We start from the raw sequence: 18426 nt of genomic DNA on the forward strand, positions 1-18426 counted from the left end.
AAGCACCGATTCCACAAGTTCAAGCATAATTTCCAGAAGAATTCAATTGGGAAGAGATACAGTAGAATATCCACCACATTCATGGAGACAACAACCAACTCATGTAGCAACAGAAGCATTGGGAACAAATGCAAGAGAGCATTCTGCAATTTCAAGGAAACATAGAGCAAATTAAGGAGCAGCAAGGGCAATTCCAATTCCATTGGAGAGAAATGTATGGTAGCCTCAACAAAATTCTGGAGCAACAAATGGTTTAACAGAGGAATCTTGCTGAATTTAGGTCCCTTTATGAGGCTAGAACCACTTCAAGAAGGCAATATGATATAAACACACAAGTGAAGCTGAATCACTTGTATAATGTGGTAGCCACCCTGAACCCCAACTTTATAACATTTATGCATGGAATGGAAGAGCTTAGTGCCAGGCAGGAAGAGATTTTGGCTAAGCACAAGGAGGATGAGAGGACTTTCGTGAAGAGGCTAGGCTTTTGGAAGCCAAAGGACACCCAAGCTGATAAGGAAAAAAAACAGATAAAGGAAAAACAACAAGATAGATAAGGGGGGTTTCTTACTAGACCTCTAACATACCTGTTCTTAGCAACCTAGGTCACCGAAAGGGGCTCCCTACTAGACCTTCAAAGAACTTCTCTTTGACAACCTAGATCAGAGGGATGAAAATTGAATCACTCAATTTTCTCCATGCAACAAGCGAAGCAAATCACTCACCTCACTTAATCACACAATAAAAACATGCATAAAGCACTAAGGAAATTTTATTCATCAAAAGTTATGTAAATTATCTCACCAAAGGTGTTTAAATAGGCACCTAACAAACTAACTAAAAGATAAGATAACTAATTTAAATCAGATTTGATCTTATTGGATTAGATCATATTTGATTTAAATTTTAAAATCCTAAAGATATGATAACTAATTTAAATCAGACTTGATCTTATTAGATTAGATCAGATTTGATTTAAATTTAAAATCCCTAAAAATACTACTAAGCAAATCAGGAGTAATTCAAATCTTTCAACAAACTCTAACAACAAAACAAACTAACTTAAATGCCTAAAAATTTGAAAATTAATAATAAATTATGCCTCTTATTGAATTTGAAAAGTATTATTGGGCTTCTTGCTGTCCTGACTTAGCCCAATGGGCTTTATGAGTTGTCGCCCTTTCAACACCACTGTTTTTGAGACGGACTCTTGGTCTTCTTGATGTCCAAGACAGGCATCGTAAAATTCTTCTAGTATTCAGATCCTTGAATATGACAAGCTTACCATTCCGTCCCTTAGCTTTAAGATGACGAAAATGCCCTCATGACCACATATCATTCTCTCCCTCTTCAAAAAGATTCATCCTCGAATCTTGCATGAGATGCTCTTCGCCCCTCCAAGGAATCCAAACCCAATCTCTAGGTTTAAATACCATTGTTTGATGGCTTTTCTCTATCCACTGAATTGTAGCTATGTCCCTCATGTGTGCAAGTTCAATCTTTCCAACCATGGTTTCACCATCTTGTCCAAAGTGTGCAATTTGTCTTTCTTCCTTTTCATTCATATTAATGCCTCCATAATTGACCAGTGAATCTACAATGCCTGGAAAATTTGATATAATAACACTAGGAATTTTGTGGTTAGATGTATGAGAAACTAAGGACTCTGTGGATTTTAATGAGACTAATGCACTCTTATCTAAGCTAGAACTTTCTAGATCTCTCTCACAAGTGTGTTTATTGAACTCAATTTCTTTTTCATTCATTGACTCCTCTCGCTCACTATTCTCATCTTTTCTCTCAAACCCCTTGCTTTCAATCAAACATGGATTCTTTTCACTCAAACACTCAATCTCTTTCTCAATTTCTTTTCTCTCATATTCTTCAAATTGCTCACATCCCAAGGACCCAGTTGAGAAATTCTGCACTGTTAAATCTTCCAAGGACACATCACCCTCTATAGCATACTCAACAAGTTCTTCCATCTCTGGCTTTGAAGAAGAATGAGAGATAGACATCGAAGAATTCCTCTTGTTATGGCGAGTTATCATTTGTTGCACCTGCTCCCAATCAATGGCCAATTTGACCAAATTGTCCATGGTTATGTAACGGTAAAGTTGGACTTCATCTGCAAGTTCTTCACGTAATCCAAAGAAAAAGCGATCCTTAAGAACCTCAGGACTCCTTTTAATATTAGCCATGTCCATCAAATAGAGAAACTCCTTGTGGTACTCCATCACTGATTCTAAGCCTTGTTGTAACGTAAAATTTTTTTCCAAAAAACGCATTGTAGTATGATGATGGCACAAACTGCCTCCTCAAGATTTTCTTTATCTTCTCTCAGCTACTAATTGGGCACTTTCCGTACCGTCTTCTAGATCTTCCTAATTCAGTCCACCATATACGGGCAGCAATGGAAAAATTGGCTTGTACTAGTTGAACCTTCTTTTCTTCTGATAGGATACAATTTGCAAAAATCGATTCTACCTTCCTTTCCCATCTGAAATACGCTTCAGGATCATTCCTCCCTTTGAATGCAGGAATTTGAAACTGAGAACTCTTTTTCGCATATGAGCTTCCTTCATCATCACTATCGTAATACTCAATCATTTTTTATTATTTTTTTCCAGACACTGACTTAAAGATAGAATAATTGCAAAAACAAAATTAAAAAAAGAAATTTTTTTTTTACTCTAACGTGAATTTACAGAAATTAAAGAGAGAAAAAAAAGAGACTAAACAAGACCCATGGAACGTGTAGATAAATAAGAATTTACCTACGACCTGAACTAATACCAGATGATAAGGAAAAAAACAGATAAAGGAAAAACAACAGGATAGATAAGGGGGGGTTTCCTACTAGACCTCTAAGTTACCTGTTCTTAGCAACCTAGGTCACCGGAAGGGGCTCCCTACTAGACCTTCAAAGAACTTGTCCTTGACAACCTAGATCAGAGGGATGAAAATTGAATCACTCAATTTTCTCCATGCAACAAGCGAAGCAAATCACTCACCTCACTTAATCACACAATAAAAACGTGCATAAAGCACTAAGGAAGTTTTATTCATTAAAAGTTATGTAAATTGCCTCACCAAAAGTGTTTAAATAGGCACCTAACAAAGTAACTAAAAGATAAGATAACTAATTTAAATTAGATTTGATCTTATTGGATTAGATCATATTTGATTTAAATTTTAAAATCCTAAAGATATGATAACTAATTTAAATCAGATGTGATCTTATTAGATTAGATCAGATTTGATTTAAATTTAAAATCCCTAAAAATACTACTAAGCAAATCAGGAGTAATTCAAATCTTTCAACAAACTCTAACAACAAAACAAACTAACTTAAATGCCTAAAAATTCGAAAATTAATAATAAATTATGCCTCTCATTGAATTTGAAAAGCATTATTGGGCTTCTTGCTGTCCTGACTTAGCCCAATGGGCTTTGTGAGTTGTCGCCCTTTCAGCACTACTGTTTTTGAGACAGACTCTTGGTCTTCGTGATGTCCAAGACTGGCATGGTAAAATTATTCTAGTATTCAGATCCTTGAATATGACAAGATTACCATTCCGTCCCTTAGCTCTAAGATGGCAAAAATGCTCTCCTGACCACGTATCACAAGCACAAGAAGGAGCTTCTACAAAGAAGAGTGGTGATGAGTCCTACAAGAAAAAGGATAAAGGGAAGGGACCAATGCACTGATCAAGGGAGAAGCATCATGACAAGTAAAGGTTGTTGAATCCCATTTGGAAGCTATTTTCTGAATTTATTGCTTAGTAGTTTCTTTTGATATGCTGGATGTTTGTTTTTATGAGTTTTTATGAGTTAATAGTCCTTGTATGAGTTCATAAGTTTTAGTTTTATTTTGAGGAAGAAAATGTTGATTGTTAATTTTTTACAATATCAACAAATTTAGTTTGTTTCCAAAAGGAGTTAATGATGAGTTGCTTGTAAAACAAAATTAAGGAACTACGACTTAAGTGAGCGGAATCAAAGTAAGAGATGAAGAGTAAAGTGTAAAACCATAGAATGAAGTTTGGGAAGTGAATAATTTATAATGAAACAACTAGACATAGAGGACATAACAAGTAGATGCTAAGGATGACCCTTGAATACAAATAGATCCAAGAAGTAGTAAGCATGACCCAAGGCTCTGAGCATCAACTACTAGGAAGAAATTAAAGAAACCAATGGCTCAAAGAGCCAAGATTCTAGTAGATGCTTGTGGTAAATATGTGCCAAGAAAAGAGACCTGAGCAAGTAAATTCTTAGGGGTGTCTCAACACTTGGTACCCTAAAACCAACTGGTTTGGAAGTGCTAATTGAAGGCTTACTTTAAAAGTTCGTCATGAGACAAAACATTTAGAGTCGTGGTCAATCAAGGAAACAAAAGAATAATAAAAGAAGAAAAAGAGCAATCAAAAGAAAAATAACAAACGTTACTACTTCAAGGTGACAATCAATAGAAAGGGCTCTAAAAACAGGGACATAAAGAGATCCTCAAGGGTCTAAGGGTTTCATTGTAAGATGAAAGCAAATAACCAAGCTCATGCATGATTTGATATTTAGTCTTTATCTCTAATTGTTGATTGCATCCTCTTAAGGGCCAAGTTTCAATCATTTAAAAGAATTCGCATTTATTTGCTTGAGGACAAGCAAAAATTAAGTTTGGTGTTGTGATGACTTGCATTATTTACCTCTTGTTCTCATCAAAAAGGCCCACTGAAGTGATTAATTCTCATTCATTTGATACATGTATAAGAGTTATATCACAGGTTTATAAGAATATGCCTTGAAATGAGTTCTTGCTTATTTTCAGGTGAAAAGAGTAACAAAAGAGGAAGAAAGCAAGCAAGGATGCTGGGGGTGTGAGTGGGGCATGCCACTTCAAGCAAACTTCAAGATCTATGACCAGGCATGGCATGCCATACATATGAACCAAGAAGGAGTCTTTGAAGAGTTTCAATGGGCGTGGTATGCCAAGGTCAGACGTGGCATGCTAGTTATAATTTCCAGAAGAGAATCCTTGAAGAACTACAATGGGCGTGGCGCGCCAAGGCTAGGATTGGCACGCCAGTTATCTTTTTCTAGGGAAGGATGTTGAAGGTTTATCATGGCTATGACATGCATTGCTGGACGTGGCATGCTAGTTATGATGTCCAGAGAGGGAACTCCAAGCTCAACATCAGGCGTGGCACGCCGCTGCTGGGCGTGGCACGCTAGCTCTATTCTCCAAAAGAAGGATGGCTAAGCTTCACTATAGGCGTGGCACACCACTGCTGGGCATGGCACGCCAGGCATATTTTCCAGAAGAAGGTTCTTCAAGATCAACAATGTGCGTGGCATGCCAGTGATGTTTTCCTGGAAGGGATCTTTGAAGAGTTATCAAGGGCGTGGTAGGCCAAGCTGGGTGTGCAAAACTAGTTCTATCTCCCAAGCTGGGCGTGGCACACCAGGTCGAAGGCGTGGCACACCAGTACAAAGGTCCAAAGGAGAAGGGAAGGAGCAACTTCAACGGGCGTGCCACATGGTACTAGGGGCATGGCACGCCAAGCTTATGAGCCCACACTACCATCATGGGCGTGGCATGCCAGGCCAATTTCTCAGAAGATAAGGGTAAGACCTCATTGAAGGTGTGACACTTGAGACTCTGGGTGTGGCACGCCAAGCCAACTATCAATAGGCATGTCACTTGGTGTATGGGGCGTGGCACGCTATCTAACTAGACCAAAAGGGAAAGTTTGTGCACCAACAAGGGGCGTGGCACGCCAGACCTGGGCGTGGCACACCAGGCCAACCCTCTAAAAAAGAAAATTGAAGGTTTTAATATAGGCGTGGCACACCAGGTCTGGGCATGGCACCCTAGTTCAAATTACCAGAGAAGAGGATGAACGGCTGCACCATAGGGCGTGGCACTTGAGACTTGGGCGTGGGACGCCAAGTCAACTCACATCATGGGCGTGCAACTTGAGTTTTGGGTGTGGCACACCAAGCCAATCACCAACATGGGTGTGCCACTTGAGAGCTGGGTGTGGCACGCCAAGCCAAGCCAATGCTCTCGGCGTGGGACGCTGGTGCGTGTGTACGCAAAACCCACACAATTTTGTACAACAGCAGCAGTACCAACAAGTGCACTAGGTCGTCCAAGTAATACCTGAGCGAGTTAGGGTCAATTCCACGAGGATTGTGGCTTGAACCAAGCTATGGTTGTCTTGCAGGTCTTAGTCAGGCGGAATCAAAGGTTGTTAAGAAGTTAGCTATTAGGAATTATATGCTGGGAATAGAGTTGGGAGTTGGAGTTGCTATATTTTTCTGAAATAACTCTGATACTATTGTCTTCTTTTCTTGTGAATGATCTTCTTCTATGGTAGGCTATAAGTGATGAAAGCCATTGCACGTGGTCAATGATCTCCTCTGCTACAAGTTGAACACAACCGTGGCCAGTGGTCGTGATATTCAATCTGACGAAGGGTGAAGCGCATAGTAGTCTATTCTCTTGGCGATCCTACTCAAAACGCCACAAACAAGGTCTAATCTTCCGGATCTGAGAACGCTTCTTCATTGGAATCTAGCCTATACCACAGAGACTATAATCTCCCCGGAGATCGGCTGAACTGGTGTCTCGAGAAGTCTTCAACGAAATCGTGGATTAACCGTCTGAGAGATGTATAAACATAGCTGTTGGCTTGTGCTTTTCTTCCAGGTACTCACACGAAACCAAGTAGACGTGGGTGTTTGTTAGGCACGTTAGTCTTAATGTGATGAACAGAGCCAATATGTCAGATCATCCTGTTCACCACAATGAAGATCGGGATATACATCTTATAGATAAATCAAACACGGATCGAAGAAGAAATAATGGTACTTCTTTTAATTCATAGGACTCAGCAAGGCTCCTCACCTCAACCTAAAAGGTTTAGAAACTCATACTGAAAGTAAAACAATGGAAAAACAAAAAAAATGGCAGACCTCCCTCTTCGAGAGGTGTAAAAGGTTCCAAGGAACTTCAAGTGGTCAAAGACTTCTGAATTACATAAAGTTAATCCCTTAAATACTAAACAAATAACTAGTAAGCGTAAAACAGTCTATTTAGTGCTAAAATCCACTTCTAGAGCCCACTTGGTGAGTGTTTGGGCTGAGCCTTGATGAGATACATGTGCTATAAGGCTCCTTGGGCGTGGAACGCCAGCTAGGGGGTCCTCTCTAGGCCTTTGGATGCCAGTTTTGGGCCTTCTAATCCGAAGCAAAGTATAAACTATTACATATTCCTGGAAAGCGCCGAAAGTCAGCTTTTCATAGCTATTGAGAGCGCCCCATTTGGACTTTTGTAGCTCCAGAAAAGCTCTTCCAAATGCAGGCAGGTCAGATCTGGACAACATCTGCAATGCTTTCTCTGTCTCTGAATCAGACTTCTGCTCTAGCTCCTCAATTTTAGCCAGAAATTACCTGAAATTTCCCAAAACACAAAAACTCATAGTAAAATCCAAAAATGTGATTTTAACACTAAAACCTATAAAAATTAATAAAAACTAAATAAAAACTACTAAAAACTTTATGAAAATGATGTCAAAAAGCGTATAAAATATCCGCTCATCACAACACCAAACTTAAACCGTTTCTTGTCCCCAAGCAACTAAAAACACAGTAGAATAGAAAAGAAAATTAAGATACAATCAGTTTCTAAGTTTCAAAAGAAACTTAGTTAAAATCAGATGATGGGGTCTTAGTAGCTTTTTGCTTCTAAATAGTTTTGGCATCTCACTATCCATTGAAATTCAGAGATGTTGGCATCTTTAGGAACTTAGAATCCAGATAATATCATTGACTCTCCTAGTTGAGCTTATTTTGATTCTTGAACATAGCTTTTCAGAGTCTTGGCCATGACCCTAAGCACCTTATTTTCCAATATTACCACCGGATACAATAATGCCACAGACACTTTAACTGGGTGAACCTTTTCAAATTGTAACTCAGCTTTGCTAAAGTCCCCAGATAGAGGTGTCCAGAGTTCTTAAGCACACTCTATTTGCTTTGGACCCCAACTTTAAGTGCTCAGTCTCAAGTTTTTCACTTCACACCTTCACGCCACAAGCACATGGTTAGGGACAGCTTGGTTTAGCTGCTTATGCCAGGATTTTATTCCTTTAGGCCCTTCTAACCATTAATGCTCAAAGCCTTGGGTCCTTTTACCCTTGCCTTTTGGTTTTAAGGGTTATTGTCTTTTTGCTCTTGTCTTTTGGTTTAAAGAGCTATTGGCTTTTATTGCATGCTTTTTATTTTTTCTTTCTTTCTATTTTCGCCACTTTTTTTCCCGCATGCAAGCTTTTTCTTTTTCTTTTTGCTATTTTTTCTTGCTTCAAGAATCAATTTTTAGATTTTTCAGATTATCAATAATACTTTTCCTTTTTTCTTTATTATTTCAAGAGCCAACATTCATAAATTTCAACTTCAAATATGCGCTGTTTATTTCAAAAACTCAGAAAACAAAATCAAATGACACCATATCAAACTAATGAAACTAATCTTATTTTAAACTTGAAATTCATGTATCTCTCAGTTCTTTTCAATTAAAGTTTTTATTTAAACAAGGTGAGAGATATAAGAAATATTTTACAACTTGAAGAAATCAAATGCAAATGATCAAACAACTAGAACAAGAGAACAAATAATAAACAGACAGAAAACAGAAAAATAAAACAGAAAGAGGTGTAAAAGAGAACGAATCCACCTAAATGATGATTGCTACTACTCCTCCTTGAGGATCCAGTGTAATGCTTGGTCTTTTCTATGTCACTCCTTTGTCTTTGTTGAGGCGGCTGCACAGGCTCATGTATGTGCATGGTCTCTAGTTTGCTCCATCCTCTTCTACTAAACTTAAGAGTGGTAAAAGTCACAAAGTAGATCTTTTAAAAAACCAAACTTAAGAGTTTTTCTCATCCTCGAGCAAATATGATCAATGGGAAAGAAGAAAGTGGGGTAGGTGGAGCTTCCGTGGGACCTCTTGGTCTTGAGAGGCTAGGGAATTCCAGATTCCCTGCTTTCTTACACTGGCGTTTGGACGCCCAGGGGCTACTCTCTGGCTGGCATTTAACGCCAACAATGCTCCCCTCTTGGGGTGTTGAATGCCCAGCAGGGCTTCCTGGCTAGCATTCAACTTTGACACTTTACTTGGAGTGTTCTGTTTTCACTACTGTGAATCCTGTCTCTTGACTGATGCACATGATCATGACTCTAACAACCAAAAGGAAAAACAAAATGAAAATAAAATAAATAAGTTTGAGTAAAATTGGGTTGCCTCCCAACAAGTGCTCTTTTAAAGTCACTAGCTTGACCTTTAGCTCCTTATGGAGGTGAGTATAGGCTCAGATTTTCGTCCTTGACAGTGAATTTTCTGCCTGTCCTCTCATGAATGAGCTCTACATGCTCTAGAGATAGGAGACGGCTCACTGTGTGTGGTAAGACTAGCTTCTTGGTGAAGACAACTCTCAACCTAGGTGAGAGGCCTTCGGTTGGGACTTTCTTATCCTTCCAGCCTTTAGGTACTTTCTTCTTAGTACCTTTGTGCTTAGATCTTGTTAAGGACTACCCAACACCAAACTTAGAATTGATGTTTGGGTGCTTTGTAGAGCTCTGCACAGGAAGAGAGGGTTGGCACACTAGGTGTTGCACAGTTGTCTCTCTTTTAGAGGGAGAATGGGGGTGAGGCATCTTGATTAAGATGTGATCCTCTCCTAACTTTAGGGTTAGTTCTCCTTTAGCCACATCAATGATAACATTGGCTGTGGCTAGGAAACGTCTTCCAAGGATGACACAGTCATCCTCATCATCTTCAATGTCCAGGACTATGAAGTTTGCAAGGATGTAATGGTTTTCAACTTTAACCAATACATCCTCCACTAAGCCGTATGGCTTCTTCATGGTCTTGTCTACCATCTCTAAAGAGACATGTACAGCTTGTACCTCAAGTATGCCTAACATCTCCATTACAAAGTGTGGCATGATGTTAATGCTTGACCATAGGTAACACAGAGCCTTATCAAATGTCATAGTGCCTATGGTGCAAGGAATCAGAAAGCGTCCAGGATCTGGAAGCTTCTGAGGTAGCTCTTGCTGAACCAAAGCATGGAGCTCTTTGGTAAGAAGTGGAGGTTTTTCTTCCAGAGGCTTTGTACCAAATAGCTTAGCATTCAGCCTTATAAGAGCTCCTAGGTACCGAGAAACTTGCCCTTTCCTTGTGTCTTTGATAAACCACTATTTAATGGTTTATATTGTGTTTAATTGACTGGTTTTTATCAAATTCTTGCCCACTTATTCATATGATTTCCATGGTTGAAAACCTGCTTCCTATATATCTTTTTTTATTGTGTATTTTAGTTCTCCTTTATACCATTCGATGTCGTGATCCATGTGTTAAGTGTTTCATGCTTCATAGGGCAGGAATGGCTTAGAGAATGGAGAGGAAGCTTGTAAAAAGGGAAGGAGCACAAGAAATAAAGGAGACAACCAGCAAACAGTGACGCGTACGCATGGATGACGCGTTCGCGCGCTTTGGACAAAATCACAACGACGCGTACGCGTGCTTGACGCGTACGCGTGCTTGACGCGTACGCGTGGATTGGAGTACGCGCAAACGACGTAAGCGCATGCCTAACGAGCACGCGCGGAGAGGAAAATCGTCAAACGACACGTACGCGTGATCGACGCGTACACGTGACATGCGCGATCTGCAAAAAAATCAGAAAACGCTAGGGGCAATTTAGGGCCGTGTTTTGACCCAATTTTCGGCCCAGAAACACAGAATAAAGCCAGGAAACATGCAGAGACTCGGGGGACAATACTTATCATTCCTTCATAATTCACAACTTTAGTTTTTAGATGTAGTTTTACAGAGAGAGGGGCTTTCTCCTCTCTCTTAGGATTTAGGATTAGGATTCCTCTTAAAGGATTTAGGATTTCTTCTTCTCAATTTCCAGGTTCAATGTTCCTTTTATTTATTTTCCCAATTTAATTTATGAACTTTTTCATGTTAGATTTTATTTCTTTTATTAATGCAATTTGAGGTATTTCAGATATATGATTTTTATTTAGCTTTCTATATTCTCGGCTTTGGCTGAGTAATTAAAGACTTTTGAGTTATCAAACTCTTTTGTTGATTGATAATTGGAAGTTGCTAATTGACTTGAATTCTACTAACTCTAGTCTTTCTTTGGGAATTGACTAGGACTTGAGGATTCATATTGATTTATCCACTTGACTTACCTTCATAGTTAGAGGTTGACTAAGTGGGAGCAACGAGCAATTATCATCACAATTGATAAAGATAACTAGGATAGGACTTCTAATTTTCATACCTTGCCAAGAGTTTTCTTAATTATTAATTTATTTTTCCTGTCATTTAAATTACTTGTTCCTTATTTCAAAAACCCAAAATAAAATATATCTTTTTCCATAACCAATAATAAATCATACTTCCCTACAATTTCTTGAGAAGACGACCCGAGGTTTAAATACTTCGGTTATAAATTTTATTGGGTTTTGTTACTTGTGACAACTATACTTTTGTACGAAAGGGATTCCTTGCCGGTTTAGAAGCTATACTTGCAACGAAGATTTATTTGTGAAAATTCTAGACCGCGCAGGAATTTAGTTCGTTAAAAATGGCGCCATTGCCGGGGAATCGCAAACGTGTGCCTTATTATTTGTTATTGTAAATATTTTCTTTTTCTTGTTTAATTATTTTTGTTTTTATTTTTAATTTTTATTAGTTACTATGAGTTCTCACCCCGTCGCTTTGAGTTTGGTTCTAATAGTGTTGAAAGGAATGGAAGCTATAACAGGAACATGCATCAAGGTCAAAACAATCAAAGATGGATGGAGCAATGAGGATCTGATCAACCCTTTAGGCAACAACACCCTCCAAGATACCATGGACCACGACCATTCCAGAATGCATGTCAAGACAGTATGTTATGGTGGACCTTTTCGTGACAACCAACACCCACCAAATTACTACGGTCAAGAGCCATTCCGAGGTGTATACCAAGATGACAGATATAGTGGACCCCCTGTGGCTACCAACAAGCCCCATCATATGCCTACGAACCACCTTCTCAACACAGCTTTGAACCACCACACTCAGAAGCCCCCTACCATCATTCACCTCCATATGACCTAACCTATATCCATACCAATTCCAATCCAATTACTGCCAAGAACCACCACTTCCCTATACACCATATCCATATCCATCAACCCAGGAATCTATCAAGGAACGTCTCAAGGAAACAGTAGAAAAATTTCATGCAACCCTTCACCAATTGAATCAAGCGATAAATCGATTATCTCTCCGACGTTTGGACACTCAATGAACTCCCATGGCTCCATGTGGACAATCTAATGAAGAACGTAGCATGAAGGAGATACTAAAAACTCCAGTAGACAGTGTGGAGCATGACTTTGTACTGGAACTAGTGGAGGAAGCTGTCATTATAAAAGAAGAAGAGTTGGTTGAAGACTTAGGAGACGCTGAACCTCCATGGTAATCCATAATTGAGGAGAATTCCGTCAAGAAATTTGCGATCGATGCTAAGGAGGAGAGTGCACAACCCCCCAAAGCAGGTATCTTATGAAGAACTGGATGGAACAACTCAAGAAGCAGGTTTCCTTGATGATGATAATCACAAGTCAAGTTCTCCTAGTAATGAACTTGTATCCGCAAGTGAATTCTTTGAGAAAGAAGAATCTTCCCCAAGTGAATACGAAGATAATGCAGAGGTAGACTTTTCTCAACCTCCCAATTATGACTCAAATGATGAGGAAGATATCGAAGACTTTGATCAGGACGTGGTTGCAGTTGAAGAAATTTGCAAAAAAGTGGAAGAATTCACAGAAGACTACAAGGGAGTAGAGCTTGCAAAACCACTGGAAATACCTATCCCAAGGCCATTACCGCCCAATACAAACTTCAAGTGGGTAAAACCCTTAGCTTTTATCTTTACTTTTCCACTTGAATATGGTTTACTTGAAACAGATGGCCAGCTTAGAGCTCCTTGCGGCTTTAAGAGTAAAAGGGAAATGACTTGCTCTCAGAGCTGGTATGTAAGATTCAATGAGGTTTCACACTTCAATTTGAGAAGCAAGGATTGGTACAGAGTTCGATTAACTGGGTCTCAGAAGATGTTTGGTCATCTTGGTGAGAATACAACTTCCAAACCACCCGGCAGGAAAAATATAAATCGAGACAAAGACAAGTGCAAAAGCAAGGTTTGGAATCCTGGAATCTGTTCTGACATTCATCACCCCGGAAGCCTGAGAACCTGTTTGTAACTGCTCAAGGGCTTTACATGCCTTGTTTGAGACCCCAGAGGCTATTGGAATTCCAAACACTGGTGGAGATTTTTGGATGAATACAAGCACAAGCTACCATAACAGGAAGCTCATCAAATGTCCAACTTAAAGACTTTAACCAAAACTGCTAGATGGGAGACAACCTACCGTGGTATGATCATTCCATTTTCAATTTTATTTCATTTTGCTTGTTCTTGAGTTTTCTTCTATTTTATTTTATTGAACCTCGAATTATTCATAGCATCCACATTAGCATTGCATTTTGCATCCTGCATATATATATATATATATAAAAACACGCAGGCGACGCGTAAGCATCGGTGACAAGTCCGCATCACAAGTGCATTAAGAAGAAAAGAAAAGTGAATAGAAAGTCACGCGAGAGCATGGCTGGAGGCGTGCCTCAGACACAAATACGCCCACGCGACCGTGTCATTGACGCATTCGCGTCATTTGCAAAATATCATCCCCACGCGTCCGCGTCACCCACGTGAATGCGTGGCCCTGCAAAATCGACGTAAATGGGTGCATGGTAGAGAGTTATGATGGAGTAGGGCTGGACTCGTGCTAGAAGCACAAGCCCTACCATGCGAACGCGTGCCTCACGCGTCCGCATCGTTTTTCAAAAATGGCCATTCACGCGATCGCGTCACCCTAAAATTTCGCAAAATGAGTTTGAAATAGAGAGTTGCGCGAACGCGAGGCTGCACTCGTGCCAATCGCACAAATCAGGCCACGCGATCGCATGACCCACACGTCCGCATCACCTGACCTTATCGCACACCACGCGATCGCGTCTCTCACGCATCCGCGTCGCCTGCGCCGCACAACTTATCCAAATCAGCGCCAATTATCTTATCTTTTCTTTTCTAATCCTAATTTCTTCTATCCTTTCTTCTTTCTTCTTTCTTTCTTACGTTATCTCTTTAACTTCTCATCCCTCTTTACTTCAATTCTATTTTACTTAATTTATTTGCATATCTCATTCATTGCATTTTAATTTTGTGCATATTTTTCTTTTCTTTTCAAAATTTATTATTTTTTCATTGGTGTTACTTGTTCATATTCAACTGTTGCATCTTTTTTGGTATTATTTTGGTACTCAGTGACTTATTTTACACTGTTGGATAATATTATTTAAGTCAATGCTACTTTTTAATGATACTTGTATTAATTTTGCATTGACATGAATTTATATTGTCTTTCATTACCCACACTCCTCCCCTTTGTTGCAAATTTTGCACCACTGGTATGCCATGTGCTTCTATTGTTTTCTAACTTGCAAGTTGTAGCTACCATGTAATTGAGACCCTCATTATTTGGCATTAACCCACCCAGACTTTATTTATTTTCTTATCTTTATTTCTGGGTTACTTTTTCTTCCTTTTTCTCTTCTTTCAGGATGGCCACCGAGGAAGGGAAATGAGAAGCTTCTATATGGGGTAACAAACAAGTCCATCTGCACAATCTTTGGAGAAAAGCATCAGTTGTAGCAGCCCATCCACTTGCACATCTCAGCATGCACCGAGGACGGTGCAATGTTTAAGTGTGGGGAGGTTGATAAACCACTATTTTATGGTTTATATTTTGTTTAATTGAGTGGTTTTTATCAAATTCTTGCCCACGTATTCATATGATTTGCATGATTTTACAATTCCTTCCTAGTTTAGTTCCATGGTTGAAAACTTGCTTCCTAGAGATTTTTTAATTATGTATTTTAATTCTCCTTTATACCATTCGATATCATGATCCATGTCTTAAATGTTTCAGGCTTCAAAGGGCAGGAATGGCTTAGAGAATGGAGAGGAAGCTTGCAAAAATGGAAGGAACACAAGAAACCAAGGAGATGACCAGCGAACACCGACGCGGACGCATGGCTCACGCGACCACGCGAAATAGAGAAAATCACAGCGACGTGTACGTGTACCTGATGCGTACGCGTGGTTGGAGTTCACGTAACGACGTAAGCACGTGCCTGACACGCACGCGTGGAGAGGAAAATCATTAAACGACACGTACGTGTAACCGACGCGTACGCGTGACATGCGCGAACTGCAAAAAATTTAGAAAATGCTAGGGACAATTTTGGGCCGCGTTTTGACCCAGTTTTTGGCCCAGAAACACAGAATAAAACCAGGGAACATGAAGAGACACAATTCATAATGAGCATAAGCTGATAATTTACAATTTTAGTTTTTAGATGTAGTTTTAGAGAAAGAGCTCTCCTCTCTCTTAGGTTTTAGGATTAGGATTCCTCTTAAAGGATTTAGGATTTTTTCTTCTCAATTTCCAGGTTCAATGTTCCTTTTATTTATTTTCTCAATTTGGTTTATGAACTCTTTATGTTTAGATTGATTTTCTGTTTAATATAATTTGAGGTATTTCAGATATATGATTTTTATTTAGCTTTCTATATTCTTGGCTTTGGTTGAGTAATTAGAGACTCTTGAGTTATCAAACTCTTTTGTTGATTGATAATTGGAACTTGCTAATTGACTTGAATTCCACTAACTCTAGTCTTTCTTTGGGAATTGACTAGGACTTGAGGATTCATATTGATTTATCCACTTGACTTACCTTCATAGTTAGAGGTTGACTAAGTGGGAACAATGAGCAATTCTCATCACAATTGATAAGGATAACTAGGATAGGACTTCTAATTTTCATACCTTGCTAAGAATTTTCTTAATTATTAATTTATTTTTCCTGTCATTTAAATTACTTGTTCCTTATTTCAAAAATCCAAAATAAAATATATCTTTTTCAATAACCAATAATAAATCATACCTCCCTGCAATTCCTTGAGAGACGACCCGAGGTTTGAATACTTCGGTTATTTATTTTTATTGGGTTTGCTTAAGTGACAAACAAAACTTTTGCACGAAAGGATTCTCTGTTGGTTTAGAAACTATACCTACAACGCGATTATTTTTTTATTGGTGTTAAATTTTCTTATTCAACTGTTGTATCTTTCTGATATTATTTTGATGCTTCGTGACTTGTTTCCATTGTTGGGTAATATTATTTATAGGTCAATGCTAATCTTATATGATACTTGTAACCCTCTTGCATTGACATGAACATACACTATCTTGCATTATGCACACTCTTCCCATTGTTGCAAATTTTGCACCACTGGTATGCCATGTGCTTCTATTGTTTTCTCACGTATATATTGAAGCTTCCATGTAATTGAGACCCTTATCATTTGGCATTAACCCACCCATACTTCATTTATTTTCTTATCTTTATTTATGGATTACTTTTCTTCCTTTTTTCTTTCAGGATGGCCACCCGGAAAGGAACTGGAAGACATTTACAAGGGGAGACAGACAAGTCTATCTGCAAAATCTTCGGGGAAAAGCGCCAGTTAGAGCCCGTCCACCTGCACATCTCAGCATGCACCGAGGACGGTGCAATCTTTAAGTGTGGGGAGGTCGATACCGATCTCCATGGGTTAGTTATTCTCTTCTCAGCACCAATGTCTTATTTTCTTTATTAGTTCATTGTTGCATTGCATAATAGATTGCATGTGCAGTTGATTGTTTGCATTTAAGTACTACATGGTTAAAAAATAATAAGTTTCTTTTTAAGACCATATTTTTGAAAATTTTCACTAATTTAAATCAAAACTTTTATGTTAAATTTGTTTGAAGTTGTATTTGGAACATAGTTGAAAAAGCTAAGAACACACAACCTGTGAGACTTGAGCTTAATTACATGGTTACACTATTTAAACCATGAAATTTATTCTTGTGTATTTTCTTCTCTATGATTGCAATCTTTACTTTGTTCCATTCTATATATCCATTATTTAGTGTATTTACATGCTTACATATGATTGATGCCATATTTGATTATTACCTCACTTATCCCAAATAAGCCTACCCTTTTATGTCACCCTTATTAGCCACCTTGAGCCTTTTATCCCCATTTGTTTAATATTTTACCACATCACTAGCCTTAAGCAGAAAAACAAATTAAATATCCCAATTAAATCTTTGGTTAGCTTAAGATAGAGGTTGTGCATCAATTAAGTGTGGGGAAACTGTAGGAACATGGGTTAATAAGGGAATGTATCATGTTTCTAATTTATTTTAATATTAGGAATTTGGGAACCTATTCATGTAAAACCCAAAACAATTAAAAATCCATGTGCATTGATAAGTTATGTTTCAAAAAAATAAGGGGATAAAAATTACCCCAATGTTAAGCTTTAATAAAGATTAATGCACATGTGATAAAAGTAAAGAAATATAAAAAATTTGGTGCATGAGTATGGGAATTATACAAAAGTGGGTATTATGGGTAGCTGGGTGTGATTTTTAGAATTACATAGAGTGTGTGTGTGTATGTTAGGTGAAAGCTTAGGTTAGTCAAAGATTCATATTATAGCTCACTTGGCCATACAATCCTCACCCTTACCTTAGCCTCGTTACAACCCTAAAAAGACCTCATGATGTTTGCATTGGTATACTAAATATTTGTTGATTGGTTAGATGAAGAACAAAGTTTAGAAAGCATAATTAGAGAAGAGTAGAGTGATTGACCCTAGACACTTGAGAGTTAGAGTGATATACACTACCAGTAAGGGTTCAATGCTTGATTATATGTTTCCTGCTTTCATGAGCTATCTTCTTACAAGTTTACTTGTTTTCACTGTATAATTTGAATTAGTGGAATTTGGTTTGTATTTGTCTTGGAGAACTTGTTTGTTTTTAACCAAGTAGGTAGAAATATTTTGAATGTAGTTTCATTCACATTCATAGGTTTCATTGCATGAGTCTTGCTTTTCCCTACTTATTTGTTTTATCTCCTTAGGCTAAGCATGAGGACATGCTAATGTTTAAGTGTGGGAAGGTTGATAAACTACTATTTTATGGTTTATATTGTGTTTAATTGAGTGGTTTTTCTCAAATTCTTGCCACTTATTCATATAATTTGCATAATTTTACAATTCCTTCCCAAAATTATTCCATGGTTAAAAATCTGCTTCCTAGAGATCTTTTTTATTGTGTATTTTAATTCTCCTTTATACCATTCGATGCCGTGATCCGTGTGTTAAATGTT

The sequence above is a fragment of the Arachis duranensis genome, chromosome 4, assembly GCF_000817695.3.
Source record: "Arachis duranensis cultivar V14167 chromosome 4, aradu.V14167.gnm2.J7QH, whole genome shotgun sequence".
In the NCBI taxonomy this organism is placed as follows: Eukaryota; Viridiplantae; Streptophyta; class Magnoliopsida; order Fabales; family Fabaceae; genus Arachis; species Arachis duranensis.